The sequence below is a fragment of the Saccopteryx leptura genome, chromosome 2 (genome assembly GCF_036850995.1).
Source record: "Saccopteryx leptura isolate mSacLep1 chromosome 2, mSacLep1_pri_phased_curated, whole genome shotgun sequence".
Lineage (NCBI taxonomy): Eukaryota > Metazoa > Chordata > Mammalia > Chiroptera > Emballonuridae > Saccopteryx > Saccopteryx leptura.
Genome location: NC_089504.1, coordinates 284652561 through 284677061, shown reverse-complemented (window position 1 = coordinate 284677061; position 24501 = coordinate 284652561). Strand labels below are relative to the sequence as shown.

The window sequence follows — 24501 nt, the reverse complement described above, 5'->3', positions numbered from 1 at the left end:
GGCTAGAGATGGGCCTCCAGTTAACACCTTGGACAGAGTGCTCAGGGAAACATTGTAAAGGGCATCTTTGTAATTACTGTAATTTTTGCATCTATAACTTGTGCTGTTGCTGTAGGCTCTGTTTGTTTATGTAATGTACCTCACTCTTCACACAGGGACCACTGTGGAAGATACCTGTCCTGTAGATTGAGGCGAGCAACCCTAAGGGGTCAACTGTTGAACAAACAACTATGTTAGGCTTTCTTGCTGGTACTTTGCATCATTAGTCTATGAGCAAGTGGCAGTGCCACATATGTATAGTCTATGTCTGGCTATCGGAGCTTGCCCTCAGGGTGGATGGCGGATTGCAGATTGCATGCCCACCGCTATGACGGTTCATTTTGCTCTTCATTTGCCTGAGAAGCGGTTTTCCTTTGCCTGTTTGCTCCTCCGCCGTTGGGAGACTCTCCTAAATTGGAATGGCCTGACACTTTCTGGCTCCGCAGTTTCTCTACCGCCTGCTCAAATCCAATGTGGACCTGCCTGGTCTTGGCCACCGGCATTACATTCACCATGCCGCCCCTGGCCCAGAACATTGCCCGGCACCTAGTAGGCACCCAATCAATGCTTGGTGAAAGATGTATTCACCACAGGTCCTAGGGAAGACGGAGGAGGACACCGAGAATTCCACTGTGGGCTACAAATTTTAGTCCTAAAGATCCCTCGGAATAGGAAGACATGAAAGATTTTTCAGAAGTGGCCGTTCTTTAAAACTTTTATACTAGTAGCTTATTTAGAACCAGGTCAAGGTCCTGATCACGGAAACGTCTCGGCAGCATCACCAGGAACTGCTGAGCTCCCCACCCAGGACAGTGCAGCGGCCTCAGCCTGCGAGACGCTGGTGGCAGGGAGGGGGTGAACGCGGGAAGCTAAAGAGAAGAAAGTGGGTGGCAGTGAGGGGTACACTGGAGTATGAGAAAGAAAGGGCTGAGGGGTGGGGACAGAAAAAAGAGCTTGAGCTACACAGAGAGGGAAACTCTAGCCTCTAAAAGCAAAACCAGAAAGAAAACGTTGAGGCTACTTGTGTCACCACAGGTTGTCAGTGGTACGCGGCAGTTGTACAGTGGTTAGTACACTGCGTTGCAACCCCAGAAATCTTGGCTTGAATCCACTTTATGACATTATCTAACTCGCTATTTTCCTCTTGTAACCCCGGACAATATCGTGTGATTTCCGGGTTCGAAACTGGAGACTGAGAATAGTCGAGTGAGGTTTTCGAGAGCCTGCATGCAGAAACTCCCAGCCTCACTGCGGGCAGAAGGAGAGGTGGTCCGCCTAAACTGGGGGAAACGCTGCAAGTCGCCAGGAACGAAGGTCTGTAGCACCCGTGTTTCCCCTGGAAACAAGGCAAAGGCAGCTCAAGGGCCTGATTACGCTGTAAGGAAGAAATGGCTACTACAAAGACCGTGCACCTGGGACTGCTAACTTCAATTTACAGATAAGACTGAAGAAAAGCATCCAGCATTGCCTTGGAAAGCGAATTCTTATAAAAAGTTTCGGCAACTGACTTACTAATAGGTAAAAGGCAAAAGCCCTGCTTTGCAACATCCAATTTGCTCAGTCTATAATGTACAACTCCATGTACAACTTCTGCTAATGCTTTAAATACCGTATGGTGAAATTAACTTTTTCTTTTCTTTTGGTAAAAATTCTGCATGAATTTTTACTCATGTTGATATGTGTAGTCGTCTCCATAATTAGAATATTTAACAGTTTTATCCCCACAAATATATTCCTTGTGTTCTCATCATAGTAACATCTACCCGCAATCATCAACCCTGCAACCACTGATCATCACTATAGTTGTACATTTTTGAGAACATCATCAGAATAAAAGCATTCTTTTGGGATTGGCTTCTTTCACTCAGTGCAATGACTTAGAGATAATCCAAGTTGTCCAAGTTCTTTTTTATTGTGGAGAGTTCCATCCAGTGGGTATACCTCAGTTTGTTTATCAATTAGCCTGAGGAATATTTGATGATTTTAGTTTTGGTTATTACAAATAAAGCTGCTAGAAACATTCTGGTAGAGATTTTTGTGTGAACATAAGTTTTCATTTCTCTAAGATAGATAAGTTGCCAGGATAGGACTTGCTGCAAAATATGGTAATTGTATGCTTAACTTCATCAGAAACTGCTAAATCTTTTCAGGTTTCTGTACTAGTGCCTGTATCATTTTGTGTTCTCACTGCAGTGTATGAGAATTCCAGTTGCTCCATCTCCTAGCCACTCAGTATTGTCATTCTAACAGGTGTGTAAGAGTATCTCATTGCGGTTTTGATTTACATTTCCTTAATGCCTGGTGCTGTCGAATATCTTTTTATGTACTTATATCCTCTACTGAAATGCCTGTGCATGTCTCTTAACTATTTTTTGTTGTTATTGTTTTTTAATGTTAATTTTAAGATTTCTTTATATATTCTGGTCACAAATCTTTTTTTTTTTTTTTTTTTTTTGGTGACAGTGACAGAGAGACAGAGAGAGGGACAGTTAGAGACAGACAGACAGGAAGAGAAAGAGATGAGAAGCATCAATTCTTCATTGCAGCATCTTAGTTGTTCACTGACTGCTTTCTCATATGTGCCTTGATAGGGAGGGGGCTACAGCAGACCTAGTGACTTCTTGCTTAAGCCAGCAACCTTGGGCTCAAGCCATCGACCTTGGGCTTCAAGCCAGCAACCTTTGGGCTCAAGCTGGCAACCATGTGGTAATGTCTATGATCCCACACACAAACCAGCGACCCCATGCTCAGGCTGGCGACCTCGAGGTTTCAAACCTAGGTCCTCTGTGTCCCAGTCTGATGTTCTATTCACTGCACCACCACCTGGTCAGGCTCCTTTGTCATATTTGTGATTTGCCCATTTTTTTTCTCTCAAACCATAGCTTTTCATTCTCTCAACTTTTTTTTTTTGGAAAGCAAACATTTTAAATTTCAATGAAGTTGTTCATTTATGTTTTCTTTAATGGATCATGATATTGGTGGATATCACACCTATGAACACGGCTTAACCGCAGGTCATGAAGATTTACATCTGTTTTCTTCTATAAATATTCTAGTTTTACATTTAGTCTGAGTTCCACTTTGAGTTAGTTCTGTATAAGTTGTGAGGTTTAGGTGGAATTGTTATACATATGAATGTCCGATTATTTCAGCACAATTTGTTGAAAAGAAGAAAAAGAAAAAAAATCCTTCTTCACTGAGTTGCCTTTGCAACTCTGTAATAATCAATTAGCCCTATTTCTGTAATTGTATTTTTAGACCCTCTATTCCTTTTGTTCAATTGATCTGTGTGTGTGTCTACTCCTTGATCAATAATACCTATCTTACTAACCGCAGCTTTACAGTAAGTCATTAAATTGAGTAGTGTGATTACTTTAACTTTATTGTTTTTATGTTTAGCTCTTCTAGGTTTTTCTTGGTGGAGGGTGTCCTTTTGAGACCCCTTACTCCCAAATGATAATTTGGTTTTGACACATATTGTATTAAAACTATAGGTCAATTTGGATCACTCTCTGTTGAATCTTCTAATCCATAAACAGAATGTTTCTCCACTGATTTAGGTGTTCTTTCATCAGTTTTTATCAGTTGTCACTTATAGATCCTGTATATATTTTGTTAGATTCACATATAAGTATTTAATTTATGGGGGAACTATTTCAAATGCTCTTCTTTTTAATTTTTTTTTCAAATTAGTATATAGGAATACATTTGGTTTTTGCATGTTGACCTTGTATTCTGCAACATTGCTAAACTGATTTATTAGTTATAGTAGCTCTGTGTTGATTTTTCCCCCCAAGATTCCTTGGGATTTTCTATGTGGGCTATCATATTTTCTGTGATTCAGGAATAGTTTTATTTCTTCCTTTCCAAAGTGGATGCCTTTTATTTCTTTATTTTGCCTTATTGCCCTGGGTAAAACTTCCAGTACAATATTGATAGGAGTGGTGAAAGCGAACATCTTTGCCTTGTTTCTAGTCTTTAGAGGAAGAGCATTTGGTCTTTCATCATTAAGTATAATGTTAGCTGTAGGTTGTTTGCAAATACTCAAACAGATTGAGGATGCTCCCTTTTATTTCTAATTTATTGCAAATTCTTATCATGGATAGACATTGTATATTTTGAAATGTCTTTCTTCCTTCTAGTTAGTCTTGCTAAAAGTATATCATTTATTAATCTTTTCAAAGAAATATCACCTGTTTTTGTTTTTTTCTTTGTTTTATCATTTCATGCTTTATTTATTTTACCTCTATCTTTGTTATTTCCTTCCTTCAACTTACCTTTTTTTGTGACAGAGAGACAGAGAGAGGGACAGATAGGGACAGACAGGAAGGGAGAGAGATGAGAAGCATCAACTTGTAGTTGTGGTACCTTAGTTGTTCATTGATTGCTTTCTCATATGTGCCTTGACTGGGGGTGCTACAGCAGAGTGAGTGACCCTTTGCTCAAGCCAGAGACCTTGGGCTTCAAACCAGTGACCTTTGGGCTCAAGCCAGCAACCATGGGGTCATGTCTGTGACCCCACACTCAAGCCAGTGACCCCACGCTCAAGCCGGATGAACATGCACTCAAGCCGGCAACCTCAGGGTTTTGAACCTGGGTTCTCCACATCCTAGTCTGATGCTCTATCCACTGTGCCACAGCTTGGTCAGTCCAAATTAATTTGTTTTATTTCCCTCTTTCTTTTCCCAGGCAAAGCAGAAGCTACTCCTCGCAAAGGGACATGGACAGGAAGGGGTGATAAGACTGGTGGGGGGCCTGTCCTGGTGAGGGGCCTGGCAGTTTTGATGGGAAAAAGAAAGGAAAAGATATCTTCTTTGCGAGGCTGAGGAAAATATTCCAAGCACCAGATAGGGATGTGATGGGGACCCAGGATGCCTAATATATAGGCAGCTGGAGATGGTTGTGAACTATAGAGAGGAGAATAGAGCCTATTTACAAACTTGCAATTTCATTTAAAAATAAAAATTAAATAATAACTAAATGCTCCTTAAGGAGAAGAAGGGAAGGATCTGAATGAGGGGTTAGGAGTATAGATGTCTGGGTTGCTGTGGACAAGCCTGTTGATCACCTCCATGAGTTTTCCTTTACCCAGTCTTTTGGACAGACCTCGAGTCCCTGGATATGCAATCAGCTCAGCAGTGGAATCTCTGGCCTGCAGTCCTTGACTTGATCTCAGCTGTCCTGAAACTTCCCAGCTCTGCAGGCACTCAGTCTGCAAGGGAAGCCAAGGGAAGTGGATTGTGGCGGAGAGGGTACCTGCCAGTCAACTTTAAGGAAGCCAACAGGGTGTCTGACTTTGCAACCATGCACATGTTACAAAGGATTCATGTAACCTACCACATCCCTACAAAGAGTGAAAGGAAACAGCAAAAATAAACATGGCACAAACAGCTTCAGGTTTTCTGAGTAGACAACATTCTTGGGTGGATCAATGTTCTCGAGCGGCGGAAGACAGTTCAACTAGGTAAAAAGGTCCTTCAAATTTCTCACCTAAAGTTTTCTATGAATACAAGAGACATGGCCTTCTTTTCCCCTGGCGTCTCTTTGATGTGGAGCTGGGGCAGGACAAACCAAAAGCCCCGCGGGTCTGGGACATGGCCCTCCGAGTTGCTCTGGTTAGTCTCACCTTCGTTCCTGGCAGCTATGTGTCAGGGACCTGGAATCCCCAGTCAGAATCATTCTTTCTGGCAGAGTTTAGGGTGTAAGGAGGAGATTTCTCCGGTCTCATGTACGCAGGACAAATGCAGCCACTACTGGCCTCAATCGAGACTCAGGTGCTCGGAATTCTTCTGATAACTGCTAGAAAGGATCCAAGGAAAATGAAATGCACCCAACACCACCCGGAAATTCAGTCTCACCACCCCGTGACTGAGCTAAGAAATGCTACTTCATATTTATATTATTTTCTATCTGTGCACAAACAGGATAATCGTGCAATTACATGACGTGCAGCATGCAGAACCCTTCCTGGGCCAGGACTCAGTGGACGCTGCCCCTGCCTTTTATTCCCTCAGTCCCGGGATGACCCTGACAACGGGTGGCACTGGCTTGGCTGCTAGGCCGCTGGGCTCTGCCTGATGTCCGTATGGACCGCGCCACGCTGAGGACCGAGTCTCCGGTCCCGATTCTTGAGGAGACGGCAACAGCCCCGGGGACACGGCGGGAGCAGGACAGAAACCTTCCTATCCTGCAACGGGTCCCAAGGGGAACGCTGGGCGGGAAGCGCGTCCCTTCTCTCCGCAAGTGGGACAAGTTGGCTTCTAGGAGACCCTGCCTGAGGGGCAATTTCATCCAGGCCTTTTACCTGGATGACAGGAGGCCCCTGCTCTGAGGTAAGATTCCTGCCAGGATAAAAAAGTGTCCCTTTCCTTTCCTGTGCAGTGTTCCTCCTCCCACCGTCCTGGGTGCTCTGATGTCCTCAGAACAGGACACGGGTCTTCCTGGAACTCCTCTCCTCATTTTCCGCACCCCTCCCAGACTTTGCGATCTTCCTTTTCCTTTCGGCGTCGTTCACCTCCTTCACTACCCTGCCCCTCACGTCCTCGTTCCCCGTCCCTGCCCGTGCTCTCCGGACATTGGACGCGCAGCACAGTCCCACAGGAAAGTGAGGGAACGTTTCCCATCAGCGCGAGAAGCCTGACTGCTTCTCGGGTCAGGACCCTGTGGGGGTCTTTGCGGGAGAGACAAGAAGGCAGAGCGCCCACAGCCAGTGCTCGAAGCCTGGGCAGCGCGGGCCTCTTGCCGCCCGGGACGGTACGGGAGCCGCAGCGACCCCAACGAAAAGAACCTCGGTTTCCGCGCAGCTCACCGAGGATAGGCGGAACCCGAGACCAAGCCGATGTAGGGCCTTTACCGCCTCCACTGAGAGATGGTTCTCCGTAGCGCCTCCTCGTGGCTCGATTGGTACGACGCACGGTGATCTGCTTAAGTCCAACCATCTATCGACAAAAATTCGAAGAAATAAAGGTATGTTCCTCTCTCCTGGCTACTAGCGGGGCTTGAAGAAGCAACTGTCTAGTGTTTGGGGATTCAGAACGTGGATAGTCCCACAGATACGAGCCTGGCGATCGCGGCCAGGCAGGAGAAAGGCTAATGAGCCATAGAAACCCCAACCGGCTGCAGCCAGCCCTCTCGTTTTTACACTTCCAGAGGTGCAGACAGCCCAATAGCTGAGCGACTGGATCCTCGAGAGTGGGATCTTACACTCATTCATTGGGTGTGAAAGGAGAAAGAGAAAACGTTTTGCTCTTTAGACTGAAGTGTACTATCAGATTCACTGGAGGATTATAAATAAGCCACAGCTGTGGTTTATAGCCTGTTATCAGTGGTTGCTCTTAGGGAAGTTAGTGTGGGGAAGAGGAATGTTTCCTCTACACATTTTTTTTTTGAATTTTGAAAGGTTTTATTAAAGGAGGAGATTTATTAAATATGCCGGCTGCATATGGCTGACACGGGGCATTTGCAGACCCAAATCGTGCCTCTACACATTTTTTTTTAAATCATGTAGCATACAAAGAGAATATGCTGTATTATAGCGTTTTCCTTATGTTTAAAAAAAGAATAAAATGAGAAAAAATGAAAGATGCTTCAGATGCCAGTGCTGAGGCAATTTAACTGGAGTGGGGGGGCAGGGGGAAGGAGAGCCCTAAAGGGAAAGAACTCGGGGAGGGCGCCAGAGTTCTGGGACTATTCCAGGGCAGGAAGCTGGAGCTGCACTGGGGCCAATTGGAGCAGAGGCAGGAGGTTTAGGCATTGGGCTGAACAGCATTCTCCCTCAGGTGGGTTTTTAGGGACCTATACCCACACTGTTACTCTCTCAAAACTGCCTTCTCCCTCCTAAGGCTTGTCTGTGCTTGTGAAATGAGGGTTTTAATCACAAGGGTTAAAGATTGGACACCATTTCCCACATTTAAGAATGACCAGTTAATACATACATACAATGGAGTACTTTGCAACCATGAATGTGAGGAAATATCTATGAACTGATATGGAATTATTCCCAGATATAATTTTTTTGTGTGAAAAAAATGCAAGTACAAGAGAGTTGTGTATACAGTATGCTATCCTTTGTGTAAGGAAAAGGAGAAATATTGCAATAGATATGCTTGTTTTGCAGGAAGGATCTAGCCAGAAAATAATAGCATTTAAAAAAAAATCTAGGATGCGTTGGCATGGAGTCCAAGATACAGAAATGGGAGGGGCTTTTTTCTAAGTGTATTATACTACAGATTTTTTTTTTTAATAGAAAGGTTTGTCCAGTCAATGGCACTATTGATTTTAAAGATTTTATTTATTGATTTTACCAAGAGAGGAGGGGAGGGGAGAGCAAGAAGTATCAACTTATAGTTGTTTCACTTTAGTCATTCATCGATTGCTTGTCATTTATGCCTTGACCAGGCAAGCCCAGGGTTTGAACCAGTGACCTCAGCTATACTACAGATTTTATTTTTAAAACTAGGTCAGTGTTTTACATATTCCAAAAGAGATTGAAAAAGCTAACTTTAAAACTGAAAAGCAAAACAAATGAATTTAATTATATATGAAATGATAATATAATCACATAGAATATAATTAATTCAAGGCAGTACTTTTTTGTATACCCATAGTGGGGTATTTCCTAAGACATCTTGAACTTTACTTAGTAGGTTTATTATTGGTAGTGGAATTAGTATTATAATTGTGAAGCTGTTTTGTGTGTATTGTAGGATAGAGAAAATTAGTAGGAAATGTTGATATTATTAGGAATCAAGGTTATTATCTTGGAAGGAGGATATAATACGAAATGGGAAAAGTTGAAGAAATCTATGGCATTGGATTGGAATTGGAGATTTCCATATCAACTTATGATACCCCTGATAGGGTCTAGAAACAGTGATAACCCCGCATCATTGAGCATATTTAGTCCTTGGTTTCTGAATACCATTTCCTATGAAAAGAAAATAGGATTCCTTATAGGAATTCCTGCTTTGGGATTGGGGGAATCCCCTTGTACTTTTGTACAAGGTGAGCCTGGAATATCTTGTTGTGCCCAAAGATTAGTAGGGACATGTTAGAATATCACAGAAGCCAGTTTGAATAGGCCACCTGGTCAAATTAGAGCATTGGAACATCAAAAATAAAAATGATTATAATTCATTATAACATATTGAATAAGAAAGGAATACATACAATATGCATGTTATACACATAGTATATGTAATATACTTAAATGATGGAGGAGGGAAAACTGTCTTTTTTTTTTTTTTTTGTATTTTTCTAAAGTTGGAAATGGAGAGGCAGTCAGACAGACTCCCGCATGCGCCGACCAGGATCCACCCGGCATGCTCACTAGGGGGCGATGCTCTGCCCATCTGGGGCATTGCTCTGTTGCGACCAGAGCCATTCTAGCGCCTGAGGCAGAGGCCATGGAGCCATCCTCAACGCCCGGGCCAACTTTGCTCCAATGGAGCCTTGGCTGCGGGAGGGGAGGAGAGAGACAGAGAGGAAGGAGAGGGGGAGGGGTGGAGAAGCAGATGGACGCTTCTCCTGTGTGCCCCGCCGGGAATCAAACCTGGGACTCCTGCATGCCAGGCCGACGCTCTACCACTGAGCCAACTGGCCAGAGCCGAAATCTGTATTTTATAGAATAGTAAGTATGGAAGGAATAATGAGGTTGTTTCTGTTAGAGAGTCCATGCTTACAAGAAATGTTTAAGTTTTTATCTTTTTGGTTGGACCAACCCAAATAGAGTGACTCTGTTTTTTTTTTTTTTTTGTTGTTGTTGACTTTATTTAGGTTTTAGATGTGTTTATTTTCTTGACTGTAGAGCATGTTGGCAAAAGGGCAAAATGTTGGTTTTACTATCTTAGTTCCTCCCTGCAGTCAGATTTCCACCTCTAAGGCATGGTTTCATTCACCTAAGTGCTTAGCAGTTTTCTGGTTCATTATAATTATTTTAAATTTGAATTTTATTTGGCAAGTTTTATTAGCATAGCTATAAAAAGAAATGTTGATTAATGCCCATAAACGTTCTTGTTAATATATAGTTAATATAACTACATACCAAGGCCTGAGACTTAACTTCTTTCTGGAAGCTTTGTAAAGCCTCTAGGATTGTAATTTATCTGGCCTGGGTGGGGGGTTATAAGAAGTATTGGATTCTCTTATCAGCTTTACTGAGATCAAGAACTAATAATTATTCAGACTACCTCTACCAGGATTTACCTACTGCCCCTAAAACTGTATGGGTCCTTTTCTCCTACGACCCCTGTGTGTGTGGATGTTGCTGGCATATAGGAAGGGATATCTTTCAGTATTTGTAAGTCTGGGATTCCATAAGCCATACACCAGGTTAAGAGGCTATTTTCCTGAGAGGATTTTGTAGGAATCTTTTCTGTGGGTAAAATATGGCTCTCATTTCTTATAGTGGGCATGCACACCAAGTTTAATAAGATTTGAGTTATTGTCATGGTATGATATGATATATAGAAAGAATAAGGATAGGAAGAATAAGGATTCTTATTGAATATTTCTAAGTAACTACAAGATTATGAAAACTAAGGGAATTTAATAAAGGCACTTTCCATTATGTTTAACCATTGTTACATTGTGTCAAGTAGTTTTGTAGGGCCAATCAATACATATTATTTTCTATGAAATCAATAGTCTTAAATTTTCTTGATGGCTAACTCGTTCACAATCTATAGTAAGATTTCCATGGGATGTTTTATTTTTATTTTACTAATGCAAAGACTCAGTTGACCCAAAATGCCATTTAAATAATGTTTCATTTCAGTTTGTACAACAGACCCTGTTAAATTGAGGAGTCAGGGTATATTAAAAAGAAAAGGGATTTTCTCATATGCATACTAAAAAGAGAACATTAGCCACCGTTTGGTTCGTTCTTTCGCTACATTTAGCCTTAATAATCAATTTATGTTTTGTTGATCTTGGGGTAAATAATCTACTTCCACAAAGTTATCTGCTTCTGCGTAAAAGTCCTGGAAATCCTTGCAGAAATCCTTGTACAAGTTGCAGTCATTTGTACAGACTTGACAAACGTCTAAGGCAATGGTAGTAGCCTACACTGGGAAGTTGTACCCATGAGTCTATTTCCCATACAATTTTTAAATTTATTTATTTATTTATTTTTAGAGAGAGATTCAGGGAGAGAGAGAGAGAGAGAGAGAGACAGGCAGACAGAAACATCAGTCTGTTCCTGTATGTTCACTGACCTGGGATGGAACCTGCAACCTTTGTGTATCAAGATGATACTCTAACCAACCAATCAATCCTGCCAGGGCTATTTCTTGTACTATTAATAGTTAAGAATACTAGATACAGTCAGCTTTACTGAGGTTCTTTTAATATTTTTTCCAAAAGTATTTCAATTTCTAATCTGTAGTTTGTAGAAGGGGCATTGTGTAAGGGAAAAGCAAATATCAATGTGTATGATGAGAATGAATGGCTCTGGATAATTCTATATTATAACCAAAAATCTCAGTATGGCTAAAAATGCAATTCTATATAGAAATTTACACAAAACAAATTAATAAAAATTTGATCAGTGATTACCCTGAGATTTTTACCAATTAAGTAATTAAATATGTCATCCTTGATAACATTGGGAAATTGAGAGCATTCATGTTTGTAGCATTCAGATAAAATGGTATTAAATCATTTATTCTCTATCTCACTCTCACTCTCTCTCACACATGCAATTGCCTCATTAGCAGAGATTTAGTATAAACAGCATTGAGCATTTAGTAAGTTACAGGCCAATAAATTCAACAGAGTAAAAGATAATGTGCAAAAGCATTTGCAACCTTAAGACAGAATACGTTACAATATTTCCAACATGGTTTTAACTGGTGAAAGAGTATTTGGTTTTCTTATTTCAACCTGCAAACTGATAAACTCTGTTATTTGATTAGCTGCCCAATGAACATATTTCATGTTCTTTCCATCTTTGTGCTTGCTTTTGGGTCAGAAGCAATTTAACTTGCATACACTTAAGTCCAAACCAAGCTCTCATATTTATGTTGAACAGTTTCAATGCCTGTGCCAAAATACTTTTCATTGAAAGGTCAAGATTTTCAAGTCTACCTTGGTTATATTTAACTTCAGGATCCTGTTGACAGCATCTGTAGATCTGACAGAATAAGTATTGTGTGGATTTGTTACAAGTTCCTCTAAACAGAAGGCTTCATTGTATAGTTAGGTTCATTGATAGTTCTTGCCATGCTTCTTGGTCCCCAAGAAATTGTTCTAAAGCTCATTCATATTATTCCTGAACAGCTTCCACAGGTCCTCTGTGAATTTTTTCTATCAGTGCTATGTTTTCTTGCAGCAGTATCAGTTGGACCTTCTTATAAAATTGGGTTATGTAGCTACACAGCATTATTGTATCTCTCCCTGGCTTCCAGTTTTGCTTGACTCTGTGACTTCCAGAAAATTCAACTCCTGAAGTCAAAACAATGCTAAGGCCTACTAACCAGAACCTAGGGCTGCAATCGTCACCTTTTCACATATTCTCCAAATATCATCTCCAGGTTTAGAAGCATATTCATTGACTAACCCTTCCAATTCTATCATTTGATCACTATTTCAGAAATTTTCTTTAATTTTTTCTCATTTTATCTCACATTTCTTCCCAAATAATATCATAAAGCTCTGAGACCTCTGCCATCTTCCCAGAATATAGAAGCAGCCAGGTACAGGGTGAGGAGACCCATTTGTTCTTTCAGTACCAAGGGCCAGTTACTGAAAATTTCATTGTCATGAAAATGATCTTTGTTAGTGTATAGCACTGAAGGTGTTCTACCTCTGTTTCATGCCCATTGTCTCAATGCCTGAAATGAATTGTTTAAACTTCATTATACCACAAGGCAATGATGGGTCGAAAGAAACTTAGAAGTCATGCTTACTATTCTCATTTTATAGTTAAGAAAATTAAAGCCCACAGAGGTAAAGTGACTTGAGCAAAAGGGCACAATAGTCTACAGCAGAGTAATACTAGAACTCTGGACTCTCAGTGCGCAAAGGCAACACTCATTTTCCTGGTACCATGTACTTTCTCTAAAGAATTTTTATAATTGTGTGGTTATTTTTTTCATGTTATCATTCTTAATGTCAGTCCTCTTATCTGTATCATAACAAAATGGTTTGCCTGTATTAAGCACTAAACAAACTTAGATGTGTGATGTTATAGACAAGTAAAATGCAGCTTTGTTCCCACATTCAAACCTATAATTTAACCATATCATGGTATTAGGATGGCTTATTTTATTTCCCAGTGTTGCCAACCTGAAACACCAATTTGTTTAATCTTTCCCATGCTCTTAAGAATCTCTGATAAATGCAAAACACAGGTTCTCCCTAATGCACAGCCCTACCTGTCAAAGGTTATCATTGAGCTCTGCTTTCTATAATCTATTGGTTTTTCCTAAACACAAAATGAAAAAATTGACTCCCCTTTCTCAAATATATAATACATGTGTCTCTTTCTCTCCCTCCTCCATGACAATACTGTTTCAAGACCTATCCTTCCTTCCCCCTCACGGAGAAACCTTGTTCTAGTTATTCTGTTCCCCTTTCCCATGTTTCAAAGCATTTTTTCTTGATCTCACAGCAATCACTATGCTTCCTGTTCTGAGACTGTAGAATTATGAGAATCTTAATTTAGGGGCTAAGCCAATCCAGGAGATGATTCTTCATTTATTCAGACTTTGAACTACCTATTTTCTTTGATTCTTCAGAAGTTGGGTAAGATTACCAGAGAAATGTGTGAGGAAGATTCCTGTGCTCTATCCCTATGCCCATAGAGTCTCAACAAGTTCTTCATGTGGTTTTGGTGTAAGTGATCCCTACATTTGCAGCCAGTATACTCAGGATTGAAATAGGAGGACTTCACATTAACTGACTTCTCACTGAGCTCAGTAACTCTCTCTCTGTGTCTCTCCCTGGCTCTCTCTCTCTCTCCACACACACACTCACACACATACCACAACTTAACCATCCAAAAGCTCTATATGTCATATTATATTTTCTACTTTGCAAAATTGGGTTATGAGGGTCAAAGAGGTTAAAGAAATTGTCTACTATTGCTTATTTAATTAAGTGGTGGACTGGTATTCAAGTGCAATAATGTCTTTTCCAAATCCATGGTTTTATTGCTTCAATCCAACCCCAATAAATGATTTGGTAAGGAATACACTTGGAACCAAGGATGATAAATATTAGTTGTTTAAAATTACTTTTATCCATTAATTCAACAAGCATTTTTTTTCTCGTATATGCCTTGACCAGGCAAGCCTGGGGTTTTAAACTGGCAACCTCAACATTCCAGGTTTTATTCACTGCTCCACCACAGGTCAGGCTCAAAAAGCATTGAGTGACTATTCTATGTGGCAGAGAATATGGGGGGATTCTTCTCACATAATTATTTTCTACTCACATGATTATTTTCTAATGGCCATTATATAGATAACTACTAAATACATTTTGATTGTGATAAGTGTTAATTATTACAGTGGTACCTTGAGATACAAGCAGACCAACATACAATTTTTTTTTTTTTTTTTTAGATATGAGCTGCGACTCAGTCCGTATTTTTGTTAGAGATCCGAGCAAAATTCTGAGATATGACTCGTGATTTGGGAAGCTGCCACTAGTTGGCGTGTTGGTGCGCAGGTCCCGTATCGGCAGCACAACACCAGCATTTCATTCTTTCTCACATATTACCCACAGATTTAAGTCGAATCTCATGTGCTGTACTTGTTCTTGCATCATTTTTGCATTTTTTGCTGACTTTTTTTGTGTGCTGTCATGGGGCCAAAGAAAGTAAGTATAAAGGACAATGGTGAGAAGAAGAAGAGAATGATGATAGAAGTAAAGCAAGAAATAATAGAAAAACATGAGCATGGTGTATGAGTGATTGAACTGGCAAGACTGTATGACTGCAATACATCTACAATTTGTACCATCCTTAAACAAAAGAATGCCATCAAAAGCACAAATCCAGTGAAAGGAACTACAATTCTGTCCCAATTAAGGACAAATATCCATGATGAAATGGAGAAGCATCTGCTGGTGTGGGTGAAAGAGAAAGAGCTGGCAGGAGATATAGTGACAGAGACTGTAATATGCGAAAAGGCATGTATTATTTATGGTGACTTGAAGAAGAAAGAACCATCAACCTCAAAAGAGGCAGCAGAAGATACGTTTAAGGCAAGTCACAGTTTAAAAATTTCAAGAAGAGATCTGGTATCCACTCGGTGGTGAGGCATGGTGAAGCTGCAAGTGCTGACGTTAAGGTAGCTGAGGAGTACATCGCACGTTTTGCTGCACTTATCGCAAAGGAAGGCTACATTCCCCAACAAGTGTTCAACTGTGACAAAACAGGATTGTTTTGGAAAAAAATGCCTCAGAGGACTTTAATCACGGCAGAGAAGCTGCCAGGCCATAAACCCATGAAGGACCGTCTGACCCTTGCATTGTGTGCAAATGCCAGCAGTGACTGTAAAGTAAAGCCACTGCTAGGTATCATTCTGAAAATCCTCGAGCCTTTAAGACTCACAAAATTCTTAAAGAAAAACTGCAGGTTATGTGGCGTGCCAATGCTAGGGCATGGGTTACGTGGCAGTTTTTTATTGAATGGGTAAATCTTGTCTTTGGTCCTACAGTGAAGAAATATCTTCAAGAAAATAAACTCCCGATGAAAGCATTATTAATCCTTGATAATGCTCCAGCCCACCCACCTGGTCTTGAAGATGACATTCTTGATGAGTTTAAATTTGTGAAAGTCCTCTATCTACCACCCAACATGACTTCAATCTTGCAACCTATGTATCAGCAGGTCATTTCCAACTTTAAAAAGCTTTACACAAAGCACTTGTTCTGCCGCTGCTTTGAGGTGACTGAGAATACAATTCTAACCCTTCGAGAGTTTTGGGATCACTACAACATCATGATATGTTTATGCATTATTGACTTGGCATGGCAAGAGGTTACAAGAAGAACCTTGAACTCGGCATGGAAAAAGTTATGGCCTGATGTTGTTGCAAACAGGAACTTTGAAGAATTCGAACCAGAGACCAAGACTGAGGTAGAAGCATTAGAGGAGACTGTGTCCCTCAGAAAGTTGATGGGTCTGGAGGTAGATGAGGGTGATGTAAACAAGCTTGTTGAGGAACATGAGGAGAAACTCTCAACTGAGGAGTTGATGATGCAACATACGGAGCTTCTACAAGAGATTAGTAGTGAGGAGGAGGTAGAGTCAGAGGAAGTGATTTCTACAAGTGAAATTAAAGACATGCTGGCAATGTGGGAGAAGCTTTCAAGTTTCATTGAAAAGAAACACCCAGAAAGTTTCAACTGGTGGTGCTTCAGCACATTTTAATGACACTTGTTTGTCACATTTCCGTAACATTTTAAAAGTCAGGCAAAAGCAAACCTCTTTGGATAGATTTTTATTCAAAAGTCCTGCAAGTGAAAGTGCCGAAAGCGCAGCCAAAAAGGCAAAAACAGGTGATGATTAAATGAAAAATATGTAATGTTAAGCTTAGGTTAAGTTTAAAGTTAAGAAAGTGCATTTTTTTACAATTAAGTTTTTGTGGTTTCATTTAAAGTAAAGAAAATGCAGTTTTAGTTTTGTTTAAAGTAAAGAAAATGCAGTTTTAGTTTACATTTAGTGTTAAGAAAGTGCAGTTTTAGTTTGTGTCTACAGTGCCTGCATCCGTTCCTCCCTCCCTCCTCCTCCGCCATTCACCTCCATTAGCCGCACTCGTCTGTCTCCAAGGTAAGAATACAGTACTAAATAACACTTTATTTTATTTCATATATTTTGTTGTGCATTGGTAAAGTATACATGTGTTTCTTAATTAAAAACATGTCTTTTTTCATAATTTAGGATGGTTTGGGATGTTTTACAGGGCTGGAACAGATTAAATCTATTTCAGTTATTTTAAATGGGAGAAATTTGTTTGACATACAAGTTGACTGACTTACGAATTCGGTTACAGAACGAGTTAAACTCATATCTCACGGTACCACTGTCCTTACATGTCCTTGGTCCAATTTCATCAGCTGGGGATTGAAGGCTGACTGAGCATAAAAATAGTCATATGGAATTCATTTCAATATATTTTCCTGGGAAAGAATTTTATGAATTTTTGTCTTAAAAGTGAGAGTACTTTTTATTCCACAGCCCCCTGATACTCTACTATGAGGCCGTGTGCACAGTGCTGAGCACAGACCTGAGGTCTTTAGGCTCTCAGATTTAGAAAGGTACCTCCGCCACCAAGCTGTTGGAACTCCAGCAAGTTTCATACTCTTTGCCAGTCTCAGTTTCTTCATCTATAAAATTAGGTTATTGCCCTTAGTTTTTCCTGTTTTCCATGTTTCCTATAAAGAATCAACCCCACCACAGTGCCTTGGAGACCTTGTATGTATTCAAGCCCCCTTGCTCTAGTTAGTCTTTACTATCTCAGCACCATGACACTTTGGGATATTTCATTTGGCTTTTAATTTAGTGAGAGCTCTTAAGCTTACCATACAGCCCAGACGTCAGTAATTGTCCTTTGGGAAAACCAGGTGTGTGTCTGAAACCTCTCCAGTTTTCCTCATCCTCTATCCCTCTAACACGCACCACTTAGAACTCTGTTGGTTTCATTTTACCCCCATTAGATACCTTCTGCTGGGCAAAACTTATCCTTAGCCCATGCCCCAAATAAGCAAATTGCTACAAGTAATAAGATGGCTTAGTGATCTCAGTTCACCTTGGACAATTTTAGTTTCACTCAATTAGTCCTGGTTGCCACCAAAGTTCTGTTACATCTAAAAATAAGATGCTATCCTCCGAATCCATTCTGAGCTCAGACTGGCTCTTGGTCTGGTAGATCCCTAGATTGTTAAATTCCTTTACTCCTTCCCCAGATATCCTAACTCTAGATTATTCTCCCAGACAGCCTATAAGAACCAGCTCTGCTAACTGGGGGAGAAAAAGAAATAGTATCTTCAGGTTGGCATGTTTCTTTTTATGTATACATCAAAAGACCCCACTCAGAATATTCTCAGCCTGTCCCCTGGTCCACAAAATATTTTTTCTGAGATTCTGTTGAATGTAACACCCATCCAACTACCCATTCCCAACACCCAAATTTTAATTGTGACCCAGAACTATTGTAATTGATAACAAAGGTCCCTGAGAACAATAACTAAATTAGGTGTGTAGTTCAGTTAGGAGGGTCAGTTGGCCTGGAATTAAGATCTGCACCCCCTCCCCCACCGCCACAGTTATTTTCATGTTGCAAGTGCTCAATATTCTCACCTGATGTTTTCATCATAAGGTATCACTAGCAGGAGGACTTTGGAAGCTGTAGTGAAGGGAAATTAGTTCAGGAGTAGTTGAAAAGCCTGTCATAAACTACTTTTAGGTTTTAAAATTCTTAGGTTTCATTTCTTTAACTCTGCCAGTAAGTCTGTTTCAGGGCTTGCAGCAAAGGACCAACCGCAAAGGAATGTCTGACGTCACAAGCCGAAAAGTCCTGGCAAACTTCCATAGAACACCCTCCTTAGTCCAGCAGCCAATGGGCTAATAATGCCCCACAACCCGTCTCACTCCTCCTCCCAAAAACCCTTAAAAACCCCGATCCCAGGCTGTGCCTGGCGTGCAACTCCCCTTTCGAGTCAGCCCGGCAGGGTTCCTTTCTTCCTTTCAGTAAAGCCTGTTACTCTGGTCTTTTCCGACTCCCATGGATTCCAACAAAAATATCATACAGCACATGCACCTCTGACAAAGAAACTTCCTCTCCTCCTTGGGAAATCAATGAAGAGAAAACTCTTGACAGGAGTCTCCTGCCGAACACAACTGAGTGCCAGAAGAATTGTTATTGGTAGGAAAGCATGGAGTTCATCTTCAGACAATATCAGTGCCCTGGAGTTAGGGAATGGGTTATGGAAATGGCGGTCGTACTCCAGACCTGCATCTGCTGCTGGATGGACAGTGACCACATAGGCTGGGGAGCAAGACGGAGACTCACAATGTCCCTGAACCCCCTGTGTCGTGGGTAATTGTCGATGCTGGGGAGTAGGGGTGTTTGGAAAAGCCAAGTAAACCTGTTAGAAATGCTTTAAAAGGCACACATCAATTGCAAATTTGGGCTGGTGTCATTTGTTGTTTCAGTGACCAGGGTACAAGATACTTAGACCATTCTGCCAGAGGCTGAGTCTACATGACATCCCCACTCTCCAACCATAGCCTGCAGGCATCTCTTGGCCTGCCATTAAGGTTTGAGGTGAACTGTTTCTGTCCATTTCTATCACAAGTCTTCATTACCTGTCCTACTAATTATCTCCACTTCTCTCAACTCACCCCACTCTTCTCACCTTCTGCACTCCAATGATGCCATTCTTTCTCCCTTACAGAAATTTAACTCAGTTGAATCTTTAGAGCAGTAACTATAAAGGAGCCTGGCTGTGTTGTTTTTGGAAAAGTCCAGAGGCCAGCTATATAAAAACCCTGTGAAACAAAGGGATAGAAAACAAAAATTACCTTATTACAACCATGACCATGAACAAAGCCATCTGAGGAGAGTGATTTGCTGTCAGAATGAAGTATATAATCTGTTTTCATACATAATGAGATATATACCTGGCAGAGAAAGAACAAGTAGGGAAGGTCTAGGATAATGGTCCTCATCTCTGGATGTATATTAAAATCATTTAGGGAGCTTAAATACAGATGCCTGAACCCCCATTAGAGATTTTCATTTTAATTGGGGTAAAGGTACTCAACTAGGCATCAATACTTCTATGGAATCTACATAGGTTATATGAATGTGTAGCCAAGGGTGAAAACACTAGTCTAGGAACAGTAAGCTTGGCTGTTGTAGAAACTGAACCTGGGTGAGGTAAGAAAGGCTAAGTGTGCAGTTTACAGAAAGTACTGAAAATCAAATAGCTAGGTTTGTACTTCTCTAGTTAATGTCGGCATACCTTGGAACAAAAAGAAAAGAAAAAGTGGCAGGTGTAAACACGGCATCACTTGTGTTCTATCCCAGATGTGCCTGGATGGCAATTTACATTCTTTAGATCCTGAGACTACCAAGGCAGACAGATCTTGATAATATAATCAGTAATTAATGAAGAATTCAAATATTGCTGTATGATACCTTTATTCAACAGTTTTATGGGAAAAACTCACATTTCTGTATGTTACATCACATAATTTTCAGACATGTCAGCATCCAGAGACATGTTACATTTGGATAAAAGTTTTAAAATCCATTCTTGTGTGCCATTCCTTTATGAAATACTGAATAGCAGCTCTGTACCTCAGCACTAAAGGTTAAAAAAAACACCACTTAAAGGACTTGCACATATTTAATTCTCTTCAAATTATAGTCTTATTCCCCATTTATGACTGAGCTTCATTCATTCAAAATGCTTCAGTGTAATTACCACCAACATCTTCCAATTTACCAAAATTCAAACAAGTCTCACATGTGGGGCCCAGTGTAGAGATTAGGACTAATCATATCAGTAAGCTTGGCTGTTCTAGCCCCTGAACCTGGGTAAGGTAAGTGCCCTATAGATGGAAAAGAAAAGTAAGATGATCATAATACTTAATACTTATGGTAGGTATTCCTTGACCATTTAACCTGACTACAAAATGCTGTGTGTAGTATTTCACAACAATCTTACTTCAAAAGCACTGTGCCACACACACTTAATTTATCTCCAATTAATGTTGAAACTAATAAAAATTTAATTTTCAACAACTTATTCACTTCAAAGCACAACTGAGAAAAGCAAATCAAGACAAAGCCCAAATACAAACCCTAGAGAGATTCCATTACTAAGAAGTGGATTTCATAAGTAACAGACTTGAATCTTTTCTATGATTTAAAATTAGATTAATTTTTTTTACTCTAAAAGTTTGGGCTCATTACAGAAATCACAGCCCTTCAAGCTTCAATTGCAATTGGTGCTTAAGAACAGACAAATCCCTAGATCCAGAGTTCTGAACTCCTACCCCTGAGTCCTCTATCCCACTGGGAACTGGAATCAACAGTCCCTGGTAGAAGACAGCAAGAACTTGGCTTTAAGGATAAGTCATAATATGCAGAAACAATGTATAAGCTAGTAAGCCCATGCCCCAAATCACTAGACCATGAGGATTTAGAAATCCTTGAGAATAGAATGTATTTCAAACACCTACAAACACAGACTATTGCATATCATTTTTAGTTGAGGTCAAAATTTTAAAAGCCCTATTTCCCAAGTTAAAAACAGAAAATTCTATCATTAGTATGTCTCCTTCCTTTATAACCCAGATTAATATAAACCCAGCCGGGAGGTAACACTTGATTCCAAATGTAACTTCATTTTAGCAGCATACATGGAGTACTGACACTTTTTAAAGGTTTTATCTCAGATCCACTAGGACTACAAAAGACTAGAAATAATTGGAAGTGAGTGGGCCAGGGTTTTAGGCTCCTCTCAGAAACTTCTCTTGGATTCTTCTTTTATAGGGTTTCTTTACCATCTAAGCATTGTTTTAAAAAGCCAACACTATTGAGGCCAGGAATGCCTTATAGGGGTGTTGCCTATAGTGATTAAATCCCATTCAACTCTATGTTTAAAGCAAGCTAATAACCATGACTGAAAGTTCTTCATATCGTTTATTTTAGGTAATGTTTGATTGAGACCCTGATAAAGTCTGTCAGATAAACGAAGTTAAAGCAGAATATAGAAAAAAAGGGGAGAGAACAAAAGGGTTGAAGATGTTTTATACAGAACAGTGAGATCCAACCAGTATGTAATGTCTGATGTGAAGTTTTTTAAAAAAGGATAGTTCCAAGTTACTCAAGTCTTTATTTTTATAGTATTACTCCTCAAATCAGTCATTCTTTATTTTTCCCACAACCCCAAAACCATGATGCAGTTCTTTAAAGGTTAACCTTCCTGAGAGCTATTTTCTTACTCTTCTGACTGTAAAACTTCTATAGCCCATGGCCTCAGAAAGCTAAAAATGTTATTTTTTGTACTTTTATTCATTTTCAAAATCTGCCAAACTCTTCTGCAGAAAGTAAAAACATCCCTTTAATCAATATAAAAAGATGAGTTGGCCTGACCAGGCGGTGGTACAGTTGATAGAGCGTTGGACTGGGACGCAAAGGACCCAGGTTCGAAACCCTGAGGCTGTCAGCTTGAATGCAGGCTCATACAGCTTGAGCGTGGGCTCATCAGCTTGAGCGCGGGGTTGCTAGCTTGAGTGTGGGATCACAGATATGACCCCATGGCCGCGGGCTTGAGCCCAAAGGTCGCTGACTGACTTGAAGCCCAATTTCGCTTGCTTGAGCAAGGGGTCACAACACCGAAGAAGTCACCATTCAGTTCCTCTTACTCATCACTTTCCATACCAGCTGCTAGGCTCCTATTCACATATGGCTGAAAGATTACCTCAGAACTGGGGAAACTGACATTCTGTACATTTCCAGATTAGAAAGCGGTAAAAGTCACCAGCACCAAAACCTACTGTCACTAGAGCCAGACCCAATTCAAAAAAGCCTCTTGTTTGAGAGAAACTGAAGGGATCTCTTTTCCTGCCTCACTCTACTGCAGGGGTCCCCAAACTTTTTACACACGGGGCCAGTTCACTGTCTCACAGACTGTTGGAGGGCCGCCACATACAGTGCTCCTCTCACTGACCACCAATGAAAGAAGTGCCCCTTCCGGAAGTGCTGTGGGGGACCGGATAAATGGTCTCAGGGGGCCGCATGAAGGCCGCAGGCCGTAGTTTGGGGATGCCTGCTCTACTGACATACCTGTGTGGAATAAAAATTTAAAACCTGAACACAAGGCAATTCCATTTCAATACTGTTGACAAGAAATACGAGTATAACAAAATCCTTTATGTGACAACCAATATTTTGAACCCCCCTACCTGGCCCACTTACTTAATGGGTATTAGGAAAAATAAAATTGTAGTTTAATTGAAGACAATGTAGATCCTAAGAATTGGTTAAAATAGGATTTGACTTGGATTTTTTGAATGGCACATCATTCAAAAAGTGGATGGGTCCTTAAAAATTCTCCACAAAAGGCTTTTGCTGCAGATGGTGGCCTTGAGTGGCTAAAGCAATATTTACTCTTAGCGATTAACCACCAAAGCACTTAGAATTTGCATTCCCAACAAAACAACTCCATAACCTACTGCTTCACACCCAAGAGCTAAGAGGTCTATATACCCCAAGACAACTCTGTCAGCTTTAAAAGACAGGAAGTAACTAAACTGACCTGTGGGTGCCCCTTGAGCATGGCTGGGCTCATCTTAGCAGTCAAGGAGTCGCTCAAGCACCAAGTTTTGCCTCCTCTGGTGTTGAGTGTTTGACTTGCATTTATCTGCAATGGAAGAGCCAGATACTTGGAAAAAAATGTTTTATATTCGAACCCTAAGAGTGGACTGAATAGCTACTTTTCATCCCACAAATGGAAATCATTGACCCCACTTCATCATCAACCATATCTTAAAAAAGAGGCAGAAGAACAAAATGATCCTGCTAACACTTAGTGCAGGGAAGTAGTACTTTTCATGCTTCTTGCCCTAACGAATCTTTAAGTTGAGGAACCTTTTAGGAGCATCAAATGGGCCTGTATAAATCTGTATCTAGAGCAGTATTTAGTGTAATGATGTGCACAGGGTCAGCTACAAAAAATGAAAGATTGTAGAGGGCTAGACTAGGGGAGAAAATCTTGGGAACTCTTTATCAAGGGCCTGAAGTTCTCCTATGCAGTCTCTTAAGACCAATGAAAAGGCATTTTTTTTTTTAATGAAAGAAAAATGTAGGCACATAAAAATCTTCCAAGGACAAAAGACATGAAAGCTTTCCCTGGTTCACTCCCACCTTCAAAGCTGTCATCTCTGAGAGAGTGAGCCTGCAACAAGAGCCAGGACAGGCGGGAAAACCTCTGAGAATGAGCCAACGCAGTCTAAGCTGTGGCATCAAAATAAAGTAAGAACGTAGGCTTCTGCATTCCTGCTTTTCTTATAATGCTGAGCCATATCTTCCTTAGAAGTTAAAACAAGTGGTAACAAAGTGGCCTGGGCCTGTGCTGGACAAAAAAAAAGACTTTCTGGCAGCCCTAATCTCTGATGTGGGCCAAATCTCACACAGCCTCAGAAAGGGGTCATTTACCCAAAGACTTTTTGGATTAAGGGAGGGTCATTGGGCTGTCCTTAGATAGCTCGTCTGGTTTCGGTATAGGATCTGAAAGAGGTTATCAAAGCAAGAATGTCAAATGAGAGGAAAAAGGGTTCTCGTGGGGCATCTGGTATTATATAAAAACAACACTGATTGTGCCACGTACTCTGGGAATGCAGAAAACCCATGCAAGAAAAGCTATCCCTCCAAGGAGGCAGCAGTAAGCACGGCAGAAATCTGGCACAAGGCCATCTCCTGGAGAGCCAAGGTAGCCGTG

At 40.7% G+C, this 24501-nt stretch overlaps 1 long non-coding RNA gene and 1 pseudogene across 1 annotated transcript; one reads left to right on the top strand and one right to left on the bottom strand.

Moving 5' to 3' along the window:
- Positions 1-11881: 11881 nt before the first annotated feature.
- LOC136392054 (ER membrane protein complex subunit 2 pseudogene) lies at positions 11882-12706 on the bottom strand (annotated as a pseudogene).
- A 7475-nt stretch (positions 12707-20181) lies between these two features.
- Positions 20182-24464, top strand: LOC136390947 (uncharacterized). Its single transcript, XR_010748792.1, has 2 exons — positions 20182-24255; positions 24288-24464. It is a non-coding gene; the product is annotated as an uncharacterized lncRNA (long non-coding RNA).
- The last annotated feature ends 37 nt before the right edge of the window (positions 24465-24501 follow it).